The sequence below is a fragment of the Malaclemys terrapin genome, chromosome 17 (assembly GCF_027887155.1).
Source record: "Malaclemys terrapin pileata isolate rMalTer1 chromosome 17, rMalTer1.hap1, whole genome shotgun sequence".
Classification (NCBI taxonomy): domain Eukaryota; kingdom Metazoa; phylum Chordata; order Testudines; family Emydidae; genus Malaclemys; species Malaclemys terrapin.
In genome coordinates this window covers 24,421,104-24,439,847 of record NC_071521.1, presented here as the reverse complement: position 1 = coordinate 24,439,847, position 18,744 = coordinate 24,421,104, and the positions used below count along the sequence as shown (strand labels likewise).

The 18,744-nt window shown below is 50.9% G+C and overlaps 1 protein-coding gene across 9 annotated transcripts in view; it reads left to right on the top strand.

Annotated features, from left to right (window-relative positions):
* Positions 1–18,744, top strand: part of EXD3 (exonuclease 3'-5' domain containing 3) — a 598,889-nt gene that overhangs the window by 509,368 nt on the left and 70,777 nt on the right. The window lies entirely within an intron of this gene.

The window sequence follows — 18,744 nt, the reverse complement described above, 5'->3', positions numbered from 1 at the left end:
GGGTTGCATCCCTGACCATCTTGCCTAATAGCCATAGATGGACCTATCCTCCATGAGCTTACCTAGTTCTTTTTTGAACCCATTTATACTTTTGGCCTTCACAACATCCCCTGGCACCAAGTTCCACAGGTTGACTGTGTGCTGTGTGAAGAAGCACTTTGTTCTTCTTCGAGTGCTTGCTCATATTGATTGGAATGGATATGAGCAACACATCTCGAAGAACAACAGTTACAAAGATGAGTAACCGTCTTTTTTGTTTGTTTTAAACATACTACCTCTTAATTTCATTGGATGACCCCTAGTTCTTGTGTACTTCCTTATTCACTTTCTCCTCACCAGTCACAATTTTATAGACGTCTTTCGTATCCCCTTTAGTCGTCTTTTTTCCAAGCTGAAAAGTCCCAGTCTAAAGTGCCAAATTAAACATTTCTCCTCATATGAAAGCTGTTCTATACCCATAATCATTTCTGTTGCCCTTCTCTGTAACTTTTCCAATTCTAACATATCTTTAGATGGGGTGACCAGAACTGCACACAGTATTCAAGGTGTTGGTGTGTATCATGGATTTATATAGTGGCTTTATGATATTTTCTGTCCCTGTTTGAGAATCTTGGAAGCTGCATGGGGAGTTTTACCGCTGTAATTTTTGCTCTTACTCAACACTACATGTACATTTTATACGCTCACTTAACAATGCAGACTCGTTTTTCTCAGTGAATCACTTTATTCGTTATGAAGGCTCCTTTGGCTTCATTTCTACTTCGCTTCCAGGTTGGAAGCACTCCAGAATCTCCTGTGTAGAGAATGGCTGCAGTCAAATTAATGGCACTACCTAGGGTTATGCCTTGGCTGAGATACTTGTGGGGCATCATAACAGGGCAAGTCACGAGTGCTGGTTAGAAGGTGCTCGACAATCAGAACTGGTGCCCAGATTCTGCAGTGGGGAGCTGATTAGCAAAGCCTAACCTTGATTGTATTTCGGCTGCTTTTGCCAGTTTTCCCGCTGTTGCTATCACTGACTCAGTTCCACTAATAGTAGCAGAGTGTAGGAGCGCTAGCATAGGCAGGGGAACAAGCAGCCAGCAGTGTGTTAAGCTCTGTGCCAGGTAGCCCTGCTGTGAACCGTGTTCGGTGGCACAGTGGTTATGTTAGGGCTGACTAAAAATATTTTGTAAAGTCAGTTTTCGTTGACAAATCACCATTGCACCTAAATGAATTTTTTCATGAAAAATGTCTGCTTTCTGTGGGGAAAAACTGATTTTTTTGTTGAGAAAACAAACACCTGAAAACCAAAAAGCTTGATTTGGCAATGCCTCTGATGTGCCTCAGGGGTACTGTAGTTCAGGTGCCTCATGGTCCCATCCTCCTCTATGGGCCAGACTCCCCCAGCCAGACTACATCTCCCATGACGTACCACAACAGTTCAGCAAGATAGGCAAGATTAGTGCATCTTGGGATATGTAGTCCAGCTAGGGTCCCCAGCCCATAGAAGAGAATGAGGGCATGAGGCACCCAAATTAGAATTCCCATGAGGCACCACAGTGACTCAGAAGGACACTGTGTCATAGGGCATGGCTGCCCTGTAGTGTCCTCAGCTGGCTAAACATAGCATGGCTACCGGTCCCTGCCTCAGTTTCCCTCCCCCCTTGGTTTTCCACAGTCTGTGCTGGAGATGTAGCTTAGCCCTCTGGCCAAATGATAAACACACATAACCCCTTCCAGGGTAGCAAAAGTCCAACTGAAGAATCCCAGACAAACAAAAAGCCCTTCGGGTCTTTACTCCAGCTTGCTTTCTGGGCCCTGTTCCCAGCCCCTGCTGGGCTACCTTTGAGAGCCCAGAGCACTTGGCTTCCAGGCTGGTTTCCTAGAGTACCATTCTCAGCCCTTTTCTAGGCTCTGTTTCTTGCATCCTTCCCTGCTCTGCTCTAGAGCCCGAGGCCCTCAGGCTGGCTCCCCTTGAGCACTCAGCCACTTGTTGAGCCTGGCTCAGGGCCGTCTGCAGGAGCTTGTCTGCTCCCTTAGCCCCACACCCAGACTGTGCTCTCTCAGTCCTTCTATAAGGCCAAGTTGTCTGTCCTTAGTCCTGCCCAATCATACTGGGAAGCATCTAATTCATTATGGCATAGCTGTGGCTGGCGGCTGTCCCCATTTCCACTTACAGGGGCCCATTGCCATGTGACACACAGTTCAACAGTGAACAAAGTCAAAACTAATAAATACTTTGGTTTGGTTCCAGAAACGTCAATGAAACATTTCCATGCAGGAATGTTCAATGTCATTCCGAGAGAGAATTTCAAAATCAAAAGTTTTCAGGTTTTGGTTGATCTACAGAAAGTTGCAGTCTTCTCACAAACGCATTATTGTCGTTTGCTAAGCAGCTGTAGTTAAGACACTAGAACTCACACCATGGCACTACTGCTGGAGCAGAACCAAACAATCATCTGGTTGTGGAGTGGGAATTCCAGACTGACTGTATTGTACAAACCCGATTTCTTTAGCAGATTCACAAACACCAGAGCAGAAACGGAAGAACAGATCAGACAAAAAATGCACCCAAATGTGACAGGTAGTGGTTGCATCTCATATTATTAAGGGGGTTTAGTTCACTTTGGCTGAGCCCTAGAATTTCAGATGTGTATGTGAATTTAGCAGATCTGCTTGGGCTGGGGATGTGAGACTGAGGTTTTCCCATGATATTCAAGGACCACCTGGTGTCCTCAGGGCTAGGAATCAGTACTCTCACTAGAGCCTTTCTGTACTTCAGCTTCCCTTCACAGCCAAAACCAGGAAGTGGGAGTGTGTGAACCCTTAAAGTCAGCAGAACTTTTTAAAGCTTAGTGAAAAGCCACTTGCTACAGTGCGCGGGGGAGGGGAGATGCTTCCTTTGACGCTGGGATTACTGTGCTCTAACTGTTCATTGAGGAAAGAATTGACTACAGGGCAGCCTCTCAACCTCATAAATGTTCACTATGGACACAGGAAAACTTGTGTTTCATTCCAGATGCAGAACCCAGCACAAGCTCATCAAGAGCCCAAACATCTTCAAGCCAATCTGAGCCAGATTATGGCTCCATGTTGAAAGCAAGAGAACTTTGCAGCTTTGCACAGATGTGAGCGCATGCAAAACTTGGCAGTTTGGGCTGAATTGGGCTTTGGATTCACACCTCAGTCAGTGGGGAATGGCAAGACTGGAACCCTGTGTGGATCATGATCCAGGAACCACAGTGACCAGAAACCACCAAATGGCTCTGTCATCATTCAGAGCCAGGGAGAACTTAGTGCCCAGGAATGAAACCATATTCATAAATGATCTGGAGAAAGGGGTAAACAGTGAGGTGGCAAAGTTTGCAGATGATACTAAACTGCTCAAGATAGTTAAGAGCAAAGCAGACTGTGAAGAACTTCAAAAAGATCTCACAGAACTAAGTGATTGGGCAACAAAATGGCAAATGAAATTTTATGTGGATAAATGTAAAGTAATGCACCTTGGAAAAAATAACCCCAACTATACATACAATATGATGGGGGCTAATTTAGCTACAACGAATCAGGAAAAAGATCTTGGAGTCATCGTGGATAGTTCTCTGAAGACATCTACACAGTGTGCAGCGGCAGTCAGAAAAGCAAACAGGATGTTAGGAATCATTAAAAAGGGGATAGAGAATAAGACGGAGAATATCTTATTGCCCTTATATAAATCGATGGTACACCCACATCTTGAATACTGCGTACAGATGTGGTCTCCTCATCTCAAAAAAGATATACTGGCATTAGAAAAGGTTCAGAGAAGGGCAACTAAAATGATTAGGGGTTTGGAACAGGTCCCATATGAGGAGAGATTAAAGAGGCTAGGACTTTTCAGCTTGGAAAAGAGGAGACTAAGGGGGGATATGATAGAGGTATATAAAATCATGAGTGATGTGGAGAAAGTAAATAAGGAAAAGTTATTTACTTGTTCCCATAATACAAGAACTAGGGGTCACCAAATGAAATTAATAGGCAGCAGGTTTAAAACAAATAAAAGGAAGTTCTTCACACAGTGCACAGTCAGCTTTGGAACTCCTTACCTGAGGAGGTTGTGAAGGCTAGGACTATAACAGCGTTTAAAAGAGAACTGGATAAATTCATGGAGGTTAAGTCCATTAATGGCTATTAGCCAGGACGGGTAAGGAAGGTGTCCCTAGCCTCTGTTTGTCAGAGGGTGGTGATGGACGGCAGGAGAGAGATCACTTGATCATTGCCTGTTAGGTTCACTCCCTCTGGGCACCTGGCATTGGCCACTGTCGGCAGACAGGACACTGGGCTGGATGGACCTTGGTCTGACCCGGTCTGGCCGTTCTTTTGTTCACGTTTTGTCCCAGTGTATGCAGACTAAGCAGCAGCACTTGCAAAAGCCTTTAGATGGAAGGGTCTTGAGCATGGGTCAGACAGCAGCTGTGGGAATGTGCATTGGATAAAAGGGCATATTTGAATCAGTGTTGCTCGGCTGCTGGACTTCATTGAGACAATTGGATATTTGAGATGATATCTTCTAAACTAACCTATCAGGTCAAGCATTCAGTGGGCCTGTGTAATAGGTGAGCTATGCAAACTGTGCACAAATCCACTGCACCAAGCTAGCCCCACGTAACTACATGACAGGAATATTAGTAGAGAAGAGTACAGCTTGCTCAGGAAGGACAGGCAGGGGAAAAAGAGAGAAGCTGTTGCATTATATATCAAAAAATGTATATACTTGGACTGAGGTTGAGATGGAAATGAGAGACAGACTTGTTGAAAATCTCTGGGTAAGGATGAAAGGGGTAAAAACCAAGGATGATGTCATGGTAGGGGACTACTACAGACAGGGCCGGCGCAACCCATTAGGCAACCTAGGCGGTCACCTAGGGCGCTACAATTTGGGGGGCGGCGACCACAGCGGTATTTCGGCGGCGGGACCTTCCGCTGCTCTGTGGGGAGTAGCATTTCGGGGTGGGACCTTCCGCCGCCTAGGAGTGGCAGAAAAGCTGGTGGCGCTCCTGACTACAGACCACCTAACCAGGTAGAAGAGGTGGATGAGGCTTTTTATAAACTAACAAAATCGTTCAAAGCACAGGACTTGGCGGTGATGGGGGACTTCAACTACCCGGGCAGCTGTTGTGGAAAATAACACTGCAGGGCACAGATTATCCAACAAGTTCTTAGAATCCATTTGGAGACAATTTTTTATTTCAGAAGATGAAGAAAGTTACTAGGAGAGAGGCTGTGGAAATATTTGAGCCATTAGTGATTATTAGGGCACTACCAAATTCATGGCCATGAAAAAGGCATCACAGACCATGAAATCCGGTGTCCCCCCCCCGCCCCCCTGTTAAACCTGGTATTTTGTGTGCTTTTACCCTATACTATATAGATTTCATGGAGGAGACCAGCATTTCTCAAATTGGGGACCCTGACCCAAAAAGGGAGTTGCGGAGGGGGGTCTCAAGGTTATTATAGAGGGAGACATGGCATTGCCAACCTTACTTCTGCACTGACTTCAGAGCTGAGCAGCTCGGGAGCAGTGGCTGCTGGACAGGAGCCCAGCTCTGAAGGCAGCACCTCACCAGCAGCTGTGCAGAAGTAAGGGTGGCAATACCATACTATGCCACTCTTACTTCTGCACTGCTGCTGGCAGTGGTTCTGCCTTCAGAGCTGGACTCCTGGCCAGCAGCTGCCACTTTCCAGCTGCTCAGTTTTGAAGGCAGCGCTGCCGCCAGCAGCAGCGCAGAAGTAAGAGTAGCAGAACCGCAACCCTCCCTACAATAACTTTGCGACCTCCCCACAACTCCTTTTTGGGTCAGGACCCCTACAATTACAACACTGTGACATTTCAAATTTAAATAGCTGAAATCATGAAATCTATGATTTTTAAAATCCTATGACTCTGAAATTGACCAAAATGGACCATGAATTTGGTAGAGCCTTAGTGATTATCGTGAAAAGTCATGGAAGATGGGAGAGATTCCAGAGGGCTGGAAAAGGGCAGATATGGTGCCAGTATATGAAATGGGGAATAAACACAACCTGGGGAATTACAGACCAGTCATCTTAACTTCAGTACCCAGAATGATAATGGAGCAAATAATTAAGCAAGACATCTAGAAGATCATTGAAATCAACATATTTGAAAATGTAGAAAACATCCAAAAATATTTAAATAAATGGTATTCTATTATTGTTTAACAGTGCGATTAATCTCACAATTAATATTTTTAATTGCTTGACAGCCCTAGTTATCAGTGGTTCACAGTCAAGCTGGAAGGGCATAACGAGTGGGGTCCCGCAGGAATCAGTTCTGTTCAATATCTTCATCCATGAGATAATGGCAGAGAGAGTACATTTATAAAGTTTGGGGCCGATACCAAGCTGGGAGGGGTTGCAAGCGCTTTGGAGGATAGGATTAAAATTCAAAATGATCTGGACAAACTGGAGAAATGGTCTGAAGTAAATAGGATGAAATTCAACAAGGACAAATGCAAAGGACTCCACTTAGGAAGGAACAATCAGTTGCACACATACAAAATGGGCAATGACTGCCTAGGAAGGAGTCCTGCGGAACGGGATCTGGGGTCATAGTGGATCACAAGCTAAATATAAGTCAGCAGTTAACACTGTTGGGGGACATGTTAACACTAATGTCAGGTCATCAGCAGAGGAAATTGCAAATCTCACTTTGAGGAATTAAATGCCAGATCCCCAGTGTTGTTATCAGGGCCGGCTTTAGGCCGATTCAGCCGATTCGGCTGAATTGGGCCCCGCGCCACGAGGGCCCCGCGCTGCAGCTGTTCACCCCGCCCACTTCCCCCTCCTCCCCTGCCCTGCACGCCCCGCCCCCTCCCCTGCGGGAAGTCTGAGACTAAGCAGCAGGGGCAGGCCGGCCGGCAGCATGAGGTAAGCTGGGGTGGGGGCAGGAGAAGGGCTCCGGGGAGGCGCGGCCCGTTCCCGCAGGCCCCAGCACGGCCCCCGTGGCCCGGCTCCGGCCCGGTCCCCGCGGCTCAGGCCCCCCCATCCCCCCCCGCGGCGCGGCTCGGGGCCCCCCCGGCAGCGCAGTTCGGGGCCCCCCCGGCGGCGCGGCTCGGCTCGGGGCCCCCCCCCCGGCGGCGCGGCTCGGCTCGGGGCCCCCCCGGCGGCTCGGCTCGGGGGCCCCCCCGGCCCCCCCCCCGGCGGCGCGGCTCGGCTCGGGGCCCCCCCGGCCCCCTCCGGCGGCGCGGCGTGGCTCGGGTCCTGGGGGCGGGGCTTGCTGCAAGCCCCGCCCCCAGGAATCGGGCCCCGCTCTTGCTAAAGCCGGCCCTGGTTGTTATTTCTGTGAGGGGTTTGTCAGGCCCGAGCGTACTAGCAAAGGGGTGTCCTGGCAGCTGAGCAGTTGGCAGCAGTTGTGGATGGAGTTTTGCGCCTGTGTCTGGAGCAGGGTGTGGCACTGGTGGGGCTGGATGGGGAGGCCTCGTCCGGCAGGGCCAGTGTTGCAGCTTGCAGCACAGTCTCCAATCTAAAGGCTGGATGGGTTCAGGGAGTAAGGAAGGGATTGGGATGTGGGATGGTGTTGGGGAATTCAGGAGGTCTCTCCAGCTGAGCAGCTTTCTTGATTCTCTAGATCAGAGGTGAGCAAACAAAGGCCCACGGGCCCATCCTGCCCAGCCCTTGAGCTCCCAGTGGGGCAACTAGCCCCCGGTCCCTCCCGTGCTGTTCCCCCTCCCCCACAGCTACGCCGCTGCGTGGGCAGCACTCTGGCGGTGAGGCTGTGCGCTCCTGCAGGGCAGCGCGGCAGCGTGTCTGGCTCTGGCCAAGCGGCACGGCGGCCAGCCGGGCGGTGCAGCAGCCAGACATGCTGCTCTGAGTGGCATGGTAAGGGGGCTGGGGCCGGGTGGTTGGATAAGGTGCAGGGGGTCCCGGGGGACAGGGAGCAGGGGCGGTTGGATGGGGCGGAGGTTCTGAGGGGGCAGTCAGGGGACGGGGAACGGGGGGGGGGGGCGGCGGTTGGATAAGTGTGGGAGTCCTGGGGGGCCTGTCAGGGGGCGGTGGTGTGCCTAGGGGGCAGGGCAGTCAGGGGACAGGGAGCCCCCCTGGATGGGGGTGAGGTCCCAGGGGGGCAGTTAGGGGCAGGGAGTCCCGGAAGGCAGTGGCGTAGCCAGGTGGAGGGAACCGGGGGAGCGGGGAAAAAAAAGGCACCACCCGCCGCGGTGCTTTTACTGACGGGGCAGCGCTCCAGGTCTTAGACGGCACCTCGGCAGCTGGACCTTCACTCGCTCCATGGGTCTTCGGCGGCCGGACCTTCACTCGCTCCGCAGGTCTTCGGCGGCATTTCGGCTATGAAGCTTCAGTGCCGCCGAAGACCCGGAGCTAGTGAAGAGCCCACCGCCGAGGTGCCGCCGAAGACAGCCAGAGCTAGTGAAGGGCCCACCGCTGAGGTGCCGCCGAAGACACCCAGAGCTAGTGAAGGTCCCGCCGCCGAGGTGCCGCCAAAGACCCGGAGCTAGTGAAGGTCCCGCTGCCGAAGTGCCACCGAAGACCCGGAGCTAGTGAAGAGCCCACCGCCGAGGTGCCACCGAAGACACCCAGAGCTAGTGAAGGTCCCGCTGCCGAAGTGCCACCGAAGACCCGGAGCTAGTGAAGAGCCCACCGCCGAGGTGCCACCGAAGACACCCAGAGCTAGTGAAGGTCCCGCTGCCGAAGTGCCACCGAAGACCCGGAGCTAGTGAAGAGCCCACCGCCAAGGTGCCACCGAAGACACCCAGAGCTAGTGAAGGTCCTGCCGCCGAGGTGCCACCAAAGACCCGGAGCTAGTGAAGAGCCCACCGCCGAAGTGCCGCCGAAGACCCAGAGCGCCACTGGGTGAGTAAAAGTGCCGCAGCGCGTGGATCCTTTTTTTTTCCCGCTCCCGGGTGAGTAAAATTAAAAAGGCGCCACTTGTGCTCGGTGGGGGAAGTGGGAAGGGTCGGATGGGGGCGGGGGCCAGGCTGTTTGGGGGGCACAGCCTTCCTTACCCGGCCCTCCATACAGTTTTGCAACCCCAATGTGGCCCTTGGGCCAAAAAGTTTGCCCACCCCTGCTCTAGATGCTGTCTCTAAACTAGGCGGTTCCTGATGAGGGTGAATAGCCCTCTACAGATGGGGTTAGGAGCTGTGTACATGGGTTAAGGACCAGTCTAAAAGGAGAATTACTGGGGCGTGTGAAATGAGAGACCCCTTCAGCACTCACTCCTACCTGGTGGCTTGACCTTTCCTTACTGCTCCAAAGCAGTACCCAGGCATCTTGTTCCACGTGGAAATGAACAATGGCCTTACCCTGAAAGGACTGGAGCTTGGGTTTGGTTTAGATAAGCATCCCAAAGTTCAGACTCTTATCCAAACCCCTGGAGATCTCACCAGGTAAATCCACCTAGCAGGCCTCAAGGTCCCCAGCCCTCCAGAATACCTACCACAGCAGAGAGAAGAGTGCCTGACCAAGACATGGTTGAGCCTACAAAAGGGTCAGTCCACAAGGGAGGGCTGGATTCTGAACTCACTGCCTTGTCTCTAGTAGCAGCAAATCTACAGAGCCCACCACTCTGGATCTGCTCTCATCATAGGAGCGACAGCTCTGTGAATGGGAGATCACGATTCCGTCACCCCATTGCACACAGCACTAGACCCTCCTAGAAAGGTGCCTTTATACCTTCAGCTGAGGCAGGATGGAAGGACAGGGTGCGACTGCACCAATCTCAGCTCTGGTGGTGCTTTCCAAAGCATCACTGCCGACCCTTGGTGAAGGTGCCATGTGATTGCACTTCTGCCCGAGAGCTCGTTTCCCTTTCTGCATCTGAGCCTCCCTTGCCTCTCACTCCTGGCCTTTGAAGCACCTACTTGCCCAAGACTGAGGGGAGAAGGAAATTAATAGCTGACTGCCAGCCAAGGATGCATGCTACTGGTAGGGATCAGCCAACAGGGGTGCACCGTGAGCGCGCTCTCCTCTCCTCCCCTGAGAGCTGCATGGGTCTTACTGCCTCCTCTTCACTCCCTGTCTCCTCGAGTTGCTTTCTGGGCCCCTGGGACCAGGTCATTCACTCCCTGGGTTTTCAGCCATCCAGTTAGATCCCACAAATGAAAGGGGTGGTCACAACACTACGAGCAGGGTGTGTCATGGCTCCATTTACTGTAGCCCTGGACCAGCGTTACTGCCTCGGGTTTAGCTGGGACTGTGCCAGGTGATCGGTGGCCAGGATGGATTATCCCCAGGCTCAGCTACTCGGCCAGCTTGCTCCTAGATCTCAGCCTCCAGGAGATGATCTGAGTGCCCTGGCAACGGGGCTGGGAGGCAGCCTCTTCCCACTTGTGCTGACAAACTACGCACCGAGCTGCTGGAAACGTGACAGACAGTGATGGTGTCTGCAGTGTTTTTAGAACCCAAACTCAGGCCCTTTTGCTCTTTCTCTCTCTATTTTAATCAGCGTCTAATTAGCCCTGGATGCTCGCCAGCGGTCCGGCTGCATGCCAGGCTAGATGTTTCGATGCCTTGTCTGTTGTTCCACTCGGACTCTATAACTTTAGCAGGGCACAGACGGCACGGAGGCAGAGGTGCCCTTTTATTATGAATGATCCTTTGGCCAAGACAAAAGCCAGAGCAGCAGTGATCCTGAGAGGAGTCAGACTAAACATGAGCAAGCAGATGTGTCTCTGGCCGACGTGTCGCCAAATGGCGTTCTGCTTCAGAACTCCCTGTAACTCTCGCTTTTGTGGGAATCGTTTTCAACATCTCGTAAAGTGAGTGCAGACCGCAGGCTGGGAGCCCTGCACTGGTGTGGGAGCTGCATACCTGCCTTGCACAGTCACAAAGCTCAAACCACACTGCCTAGGCTCTAGTCAGGGCCCGGGATGTGGATCTTTTCATGTCGTTTTCATGTTGCTTTTGGTGCAATATGAGGGCTGGGGAAAGGGCTGGACCGGCAGCCTTTGGGGGTGCACAAAACAGAGACAGAAAAGGTAATGGCAGGCTAAGCTTTCCCTGCACGGCTCTGCCAGTGCGCCTGACCCCCGAGGCAGGCCTGCCAGGGCCAAAAGGCCAGCGTGGTTCCCGTGGCCCAGGCAATCTTCAGCCTCAGGGATAGTGGGTCTGGTGATTTGTGACCATTTGCCAGTGGGGACAGTTCTTCTCCCAGCCCTTCGCCCTCCCTTCCCCCGCCAGCTGAGGTAGGTTTGACCCAACAGCCTAGAGCTGACCCGCTCAGACTCCCATAGCAGTGCTCCCATAGCAGACTCTCAACTCCCATCTTAAGGAGACAGTTCCCTCCGAGAGGTTTGCTTTGAATTTCCTACATCAGACCCACTGCTGAGGCCGGGAGCGAGATGGACAGAGCGCTGCAAAGCGCTGCTGCTATTTGTTCCTGGAGGAGGAGCAATCTGAGATGAATAGGGGATCAGGCTGCCTTGTATGTTTCAGTTCCCATGCTTAAAACCAGAGGTACTTACTGTACCTCCAACTGCCCATTCCTGTCATGTACGGTGCAGGTACCACTGGTTTCACAAAGCCAGTCCAAGCCAGCTGGGAGCATCCTAACAGGTTGTAGTGACTCGAGGGGGCAAAGACATGTGCCCCCTGGAAATAATAATGGCCAGGCTTGACTGGATAAACACTGCAGGGGAGGATGAATCCTATAACAGTGTTCAAAAAAGAACTAGATAAATTCCTGGAGGATCGGTCCATCAATGGCTATTAGCCAGGATGGGCAGGGATGGTGTCCCTAGCCTCTGTTTGCCAGAAGCTGGGAATGGATGACAGGGGATGGATCACTTGATGTTTACCTGTTCTGTTCATTCCCTCTGGGGCACCTGGCATTGACCATGTCGGAAGACAGGATACTGGGCTAGATGGGCCTTTGGTTTGACCCAGTAGGGCCATTCTTATATTCATGTAGCCACTGTGCAGGGCTAGGGTGTTGTATCTCTTCAGCTCCAGTTAACCCAGTGAAATCCATGGCTGGCTGGGATTGGCTGCAGGAGCGCTTTGGGGCTGTAATCACAGGACAACAGGAACTTCCAGCCAAAGGAGAAAGGCAGGGCTGAGGCAAGCCGGGCTCCCACCAGCCCCATGACGCAGCACTGACATCATCAAGGCCCAGTCCCACTGAGCTCTCACACCATCTCTCCCATGCTCTCCATGTGCAGCAGGAGGTTGAGCTGCTGTGCAGCCAGCGCAGACCCTGTTCCCTGGACCCCTCCCTCCGGAGCCCCTGATGAGTTGCGCGGGCTCGGAGCAAAGCAGAGCATAAGAAGGGCCATACTGGGTTAGGCCAATGGTCCATCTAGCCCAGTATCCTGTCTTCCAACAGTGGCCAGTGCCAGGTACCCCAGAAGGAATGAACAGAAGAGGACATTTTTGAGTGATCCATCTCCTGTCATCCAAATCCAGCTTCTGGCACTCAGAGGTCTGGGACATCAGAGCATGGGGTTACATCATTTCTTGTGCGGAAGGCACTGAAGCTGAGCTGAGCATAATACACCCCGCTGGCTGAGACCCTGAGAGCCCAGGGCTACGAGGTCCAGATACACGCCCTGATGGTGGGAGCCCTGGACTCGTGGGACCCCCACAACGAGCCGGTTCTGAGAGCGTGCAGAGTCGGTCGACGCTATGCCCGGCTCATGAGACAGCTCATGGTATTCGACACCATCAGGTGGTCCAGAGACATTTATACGGAACACATCACAGGACACCGCCAATACCACACTGAGTAACTGAGACCACTGACCAGGGAAATAACCCACTTCCTTCCTTGACGGACCAAGGGACACACCCCACTCATGTACTTATCCGCTACACCGATGCTGACTTGGATTCCTTATTTATTCCATGGGTGGCGTACCTGAGCACACTTATCCACTGACACTTGAAAAACCGTTGCACTCCAATCTGGGTCTATGCAGGTTATGCGATATGTATATATCTTTTCATCTTTGCAAACGATACCTGTACCCCCCATAACCGAAGCCTGACCCCAGATGTACAGTACCTTCCCTCTTAACATGTGTCTATTTAATTTTAAACATTCACTTTATTTGTAGAGTTAGCAGTGGAGTCCATGTGCACTGCCCAGGCGGATTCTGCTGACCTGCTTGGAGATTCTCAAAGGCCAGAATACCTTCAGCATCAATGGGTGCTGTATTCCGCTCAAAGGCGAGCACCAGAGAGCCAGAGTCTCTCCTTTAGTGTGCAGGCGCTGGGCTAGCTCCTTCATCCTCCCAGCACACGTGTGCAGCTAGAGTTACAGCATGTGCTTACTGAGTGCATCACTCTCAACCACTACAGCCGTAGCAGCAGTGACCCAGGAGGCCACTTACTGAGCTACCCCACTGGAGCTAGGCTGTCAACAGCTACAGCCACGTCCAAGCCCAAGAGCCATGGCTGGAAGCCAGCCTTCAGGCCAGGCCCCAGTGTGGCTGGTGAGAGACCACATTTAAATGCCTGGGGTTGGGGCAGCTGCACAAGGCAAATATTTGTGTCAGTACCATGAATATGTACGTTCCAGGATGCCTGGCCAGATAAAGAGCAACAGGAAATTGAGCTCCCTGGTGGACTAGCCTCATGGAAAGACATTTTGCTCCATCCATTCATATACAGAAGGCACCCCAAGGAGGCTGGGAATCAGGTCTGTAAGAGGAGGAATGGGTGAAACTGAGCAGAGGATAGTTTAGCCTGAGGACATGGGTATTGTTATGCTGAAAAGTGCTAATGGCCCGCATCGGGTCTTCTGTGCAAGACAATCACAGGCCTCAGTGTGGGGAGGGCAGAGCGGGGAGAAGAGTTCTTCATAGAATCATAGACTATTAGGGTTGGAAGGGACCTCAGGAGGTCATCTAGTCCAACCCTCTGCTCAAAGCAGGACCAGTTCCCAACTAAATCACCCCAGCCAGGACTTTGTCAAGCCTGACCTTAAAAACCTCTAAAGAAGGAAATTCCAACACCTCCCTAGGGAACACATTCCAGTGCTTCACCACCTCCTAGTGAAAACATTTTTCCTAATATCCAACATAAACCTCCCCTACTGCAACTTGAGACCATTACTCCTTGTTCTGTCATCTGCTACCACTGAGAACAGTCTAGATCCATCCTCTTTGGAACCCCCTTTCAGGTAGTTGAAAGCAGCTATCAAATCCCCCCCTCTTCTCTTCTGAGACTAAACAATCCCAGTTCCCTCAGCCTCTCCTCATAAGTCATGTGCTCCAGCCCCCTAATCATTTTTGTTGCCCTCCGCTGGACTCCCTCCAGTTTTTCCACATCCTTCTTGTAGTGTGGGGCCCAAAACTGGACACAGTACTCCAGATGAGGCCTCACCAATGTCGAATAGAGGGGAATGATCACGTCCCTCGATCTGCTGGCAATGCCCCTACTTATACAGCCCAAAATGCCGTTAGCCTTCTTGGCAACAAGGGCACACTGTTGACTCATATCCAGCTTCTCATCCACTGTAACCCCTAGGTCCTTTTCTGCAGAACTGCTGCCTAGCCACTCGGTCCCTAGTCTGTAGCAGTGCGTGGCGCATCAGTAGGAGCCAGGGAGTTTTGTAGTGCAGAACAGTTGGACACAAACAAGGGGGGCTCATGCCTGGAGCCAGGTGACTAGCCCATGCAGCCAGGGTTGAGTCCATGCTGTGTGTGAGTGGACAGAGGCAGTTGCAGTGGGTCCCTGAAAAAAAGGAGCAGAGTCACGGGATATTTCTACACTTAAACCGCTACAGCGCATGCTTCAGTTTTTAAGGTCAATCACTATTGTGATGGGCAGGGTTCTCCTGTCACTGTAGTTAATACCTCTCCCTGAGAGGCGATAGTTGTCTACACTGGGGCTTAGGTTGGCTTAACTACATTGCTCAGGCGGGTGGATTTTTAACACCCCTGAGCGGTGTCGCTGGGTCAGCTTAACATTTTAGTGTGGACCTGGCTGCAGCTACCCCTTGGCACAGGACTGGAACGTCTGGGCTGAGGATTTCTGCTGAGATTGGTGTCTATGCTCGTACTGCTCGGGGAAGCAGGATATGGGGTATATTCCTGTAACTAAGCAGAGTGCCCCATGAATGTCCCCCTGAATCTGTCACAGATTTCTGATCCAAAAAGAAACTATCCTGCCAGGCCCTAATTTCAGCCAGAGGGGCATCACTAGGGTTCCCAACTCAGGGGCATCTAACGTTCCTGTTCAAGGGAGAAATGGGCTGCGAGGTGCGGGCTTATTGCCCTGCCTTGACCACCTGCATCAGCAGCCTGGGAAAAGGACTGGAACATGGCAGATTCAAAACGGAGAGAGAGCATGGTGCCCGCATTGGAGCCTCCCTTAAACAAACATCAGGGAGGCCTTTCAGACACCCAAACCCACCCTCATCCAGGACATACACAACCTAGGCCCACATCCTCAGAGGTACTTAAGAACCTAGATGTCAATGGAAGTTAGGAGCCTAAATACCTTTGTGGATCTGGGCCTAAATCTCTAGATTAAAAGGACACTTTGGGTCTCAGATTGGCTGTCCTGTGCCAAGCCGCCAGCATATACTGTGGTGCATCAGAACAGGGCAAGCCAGCTGGACATTAGGGGTCAGGACTCCTGGGTTCTATTCCCAGTGGTGCTCCTCACTTGGCTGTGGGCAAATGGCTTCACCTGCAGGGCCTTAGTTTTGCCATCTGCAGTATGGGTCTGAGAAAGCCAACTTCTCAGGACCGTTGTGAGATTTAACACATCCCCTTTGGTTAAAGCATTGTGAGCTCCTGATGGGACATGCGTTCATTGGACAGGGCATTGTGCTGAGATTTTTAACACCACTGAGCAACATCGCTGGGTCAGCTTAACTGTTTAGTGTAGACCTGGCTGCAGCTACTCCCTCACTGACCTGAGATTACCTGAGTTCTGTCCCTGGCTCTGCCACTGGCCTGCCATGTGACCTTGGGCAAGTTTCTGTGCCTCAGTTTCCCCTCCCACCTTGTGTCTTGTCCATTTAGACGGTGAGTTCTTTAAGACAGGGACCGTCTCTCACTCTCTGTACGGCACCCAGCACAATGGGGCCCTGCTCTAATTTGGGGTCTTCTGTTACTGAAATACAAATAGTAAATAAGAAGTGCATATTAGCTAAAATATTTATTCTACACATACAGTGGGGTTTGCACACATTGTCAGATCCTGAGGCCGAACAATGAGTTAAACTCATGCAGTGTTTCTCAGCGGGTTTTTGTGACCAGCATTTCGCAGTCATAGTGAACCTGACTGCTTAACTAAACTCACCGCAACAAACCAAGCCCAGGAAAGGCCTCTGTATAGAGTCTGCATTTACCTTACCTTTGCTTCTCTCTGAATTCCATTCCTCTGACATGTTTGGATCAAACCCAATGACCCAAATCAGACTACAGCAGCTTAAAAGAAAAGTGACTTTCCTGTAAGAAGCGACAAAGCACCTTATAGATTAACAGAAGTATTGGAGCATAAGCTTTCGTGGGTGAACGCCCACTTCGTCAGATGCATGTGGTGGAAATTTCCAGAGGCAGGTATAAATATGCAGGCAAGAATCAGTCTAGAGATAACGAGGTTAGTTCAATCAGGGAGGATGAGGCCCTCTTCTAGCAGTTGAGGTGTGAACACCAAGGGAGGAGAAACTGCTTTTGTAGTTGGCTAGCCATTCACAGTTTTGTTTAATCCTGAGCTGATGGTGTCAAATTTGCAAATGAACTGAAGCTTAGCAGTTTCTCTTTGGAGTCTGGTCCTGAAGTTTTTTTGCTGTAAGATGGCTACCTTTAAATCTGCTATTGTGTGTCCAGGGAGGTTGAAGTGTTCTCCTACAGGTTTTTGTATATTGCCATTCCTAATATCTGACTTGTGTCCATTTATCCTTTTACGTAGGGATTGTCCAGTTTGGCCGATGTACATAGCAGAGGGGCTTTGCTGGCACATGATGGCATATATAAAATTGGTGGACGTGCAAGTGAATGAACCGGTGATGTTGTGGCTGATCTGGTTAAGTCCTGTGATAGTGTTGCTGGTGTAAATATGTGGGCAACGTTGGCATCGAGGTTTGTTGCATGGATTGGTTCCTGAGTTAGTGACTATGGTGCGGTGTGTGGTTGCTGGTGAGAATATGCTTAAGGTTGGCAGGTTGTCTGGGCGAGGACTGGCCTGCCTCCAAAGGCCTGTGAAAGCGAGGGATCGTTGTCCAGGATGGGTTGTAGATCACTGATGATGCGTTGGAGATCTAATTTGTATATTGACCTGGGTCTGGGGCTTGGTCCTGTGGGATCAGGAGAACCTTTTTTCTTTTACTGGGGTATTGGTTTTCATAACCATTTGTCCCCATGATGAGTGGCACTGGTGGTGATACTGGGAAACTGGAGTGTCTAAGGAAATTACTTGTGTGACTTGTGGTTAGCCAGTGGGGTGAGACCAAAGTCCTCTTTGTCTGGCTGGTTTGGTTTGCCTTAGAGGTGGAAAAACCCCAGCCTTGGGCTGTAACTGCCCTGTTTGAGCAATTTGTCCTAAATTGGCACTCTCAGTTGGGTCCCGCCAGAACCAGCATCGTTACAGGTGTGTCTGGGATGGAAGCTGGAGGCATGAAGGTAGGCATAGCGGTTGGTGGGTTTTCGGTATAGGGTGGTGTTAATGTGACCATCACTTATTTGTACCATGGTGTCTAGGAAGTGGACCTCCCATGTAGATTGGTCCAGGCTGAGGTTGATGGTGGGGTGGAAGCTGTTGAAATCATGGTGGAATTCTTCCAGAGTCTCCTTCCAATGGGTCCAGATGATGAAGATGTCATCAATATAGCGTAGGTAGAGAAGGGGCGTGAGTGGACGAGAGCTGAGGAAGCGTAGTTCCAGGTCAGCCATAAAAATGTTGGCATATTGTGGGGCCATGCGGGTGCCCATAGCGGTGCCACTGGTCTGGAGGTATATATTGTCACCAAATTTGAAATAATTGTGCGTGAGGATGAAGTAACAGAGCTCAGCAACCAGTTGTGCTGTGGCATCATCAGGGATACTGTTCCTGACAGCTTGTGGGGTGGTGGGGCAAAAAGAGAGTCCCCGAGATAGGGCAGACTCTTCTGCCGGGTTGAGTGTGTAGCTGGATAAATTGACGATATTGCTGGGTGAGTTAGGGGTACCACTGTTGTGGCCCCATGTGGCAGGTAGGATTTTAGACAGCATACGGTCCTTTTTCCTTTGTAGAGAGGTGAAGTGTGTAATGTAGATCTCCTGTCTTATTTTAGTAAAGTCCATTTGTGTGGACGGTTGGTTATTTATGAAAGTCTCCAGGTTGGAGAGCTTTTTTTTGATGTCTTCCTATTAGCTGTATAGGATGCTGATCAGAGTGGGTCAGCTTCCTTAAAGGGGCAGTGTGCATTTCTCTCTCTCTCCCCCACACAAGGTGTGTGTCTGTCTCTGTCTGCTATGTTGTCTCCCTTCCCCTCCATTCCTGCTGCCTTGTAGAGTGTGAGAGGCTACATTAACAACAGTGCGTTAACCCTTGAGGGCTCAGCCGAGTGCTAGTTCATCATTTAGCAGTAAAGCATTCCCTGGGAAATATCCCATCCTCTGACTCCACCACCTCAACCAAGCTTCACAATCATTGCTGTGTACCAGTATTAAATTATTTGTTTAAAATGTATACTGTGTGTGTGTGTGTGTGTGTGTGTGTGTGTGTGTGTGTGTGTGTGTATATATATATATATATATATATATATATATAGTTTTTTGTCTGGTGAAAAAAATTTCCCTGGAACCTCACCCC